Genomic DNA, 1111 nt, shown 5'->3' with positions numbered 1-1111 from the left:
GTCCAGCCAGAGGGTTGCAGAGATGGGGGATTGGGGGCAGGTACTGGTCAGGCGGGATGGGGAATAGGGTTGACAACGTCAGGATGGGATGTGGGGCCCAGGGCGAGGATTAGGGATTAGGCGTGCTACACTACTTTTGGGATGGGGATTGCTGTCGGGGGTGAGGATGGGGATGGGATCCCTGTCTGAGGGATGGGGATTGCAACCTTGACCAAGGAGGGGATTGGGAGCCCTGGCCAGGGATGGGGATGGGACCCTGGTCGACAGGACGGGGATTGCAGGCTTTCGCAAGTTTAGGATGAGGTCGCTGCCATAGGATTGGGAACACAGTTGGAGGATTAGAATTGGGTGTTCTGCTGTAAAATGAGGCTGCAGGTGCAGAACTTGGAATACTGACAGGACTGCAAAACAGGCCAAGGATGGATTGTTGTCGATAGTTGCTTACATGGAAACTCAAACAAACACAAGGAGGTTCTGCTTGCAAGTCGCGTCCCATAGCAAACCAAACTCAAACACAAGGAGGTTCTGCTTGCAAGTCGCTTCCCATAGCTAACCAAACTCAAACACAAGGAAGTTCTGCTTGCAAGTCGCGTCCCATAGCAAACCAAACTCAAACACAAGGAAGTTCTGCTTGCAAGTCGCGTCCCATAGCAAACCATACTCAAACACAAGGAAGTTCTGATTATAAGTCGCGTCCCATAGCTAACCAAACTCAAACACAAGGAAGTCCTGCTTGCAAGTCGCGTCCCATTGCTAACCAAACTCAAACACAAGGAAGTTCTGCTTATAAGTCGCGTCCCATAGCAAACCAAACTCAAACACAAGGAAGTTCTGCTTGCAAGTCGCGTCCCATAGCTAACCAAACTCAAACACAAGGAAGTCCTGCTTGCAAGTCGCTTCCCATAGCTAACCAAACTCAAACACAAGGAAGTCCTGCTTATAAGTCGCGTCCCATAGCTAACCAAACTCAAACATAAGGAAGTCCTGCTTGCAAGTCGCGTCCCATAGCAAACCATACTCAAACACAAGGAAGTTCTGCTTATAAGTCGCGTCCCATAGCTAACCAAACTCAAACACAAGGAAGTCCTGCTCCGGCATCGGCCGACTGCCC

The sequence above is a fragment of the Volvox carteri genome (genome assembly GCF_000143455.1).
Source record: "Volvox carteri f. nagariensis unplaced genomic scaffold VOLCAscaffold_155, whole genome shotgun sequence".
In the NCBI taxonomy this organism is placed as follows: domain Eukaryota; kingdom Viridiplantae; phylum Chlorophyta; class Chlorophyceae; order Chlamydomonadales; family Volvocaceae; genus Volvox; species Volvox carteri.
This window is presented reverse-complemented; position numbering follows the sequence as displayed.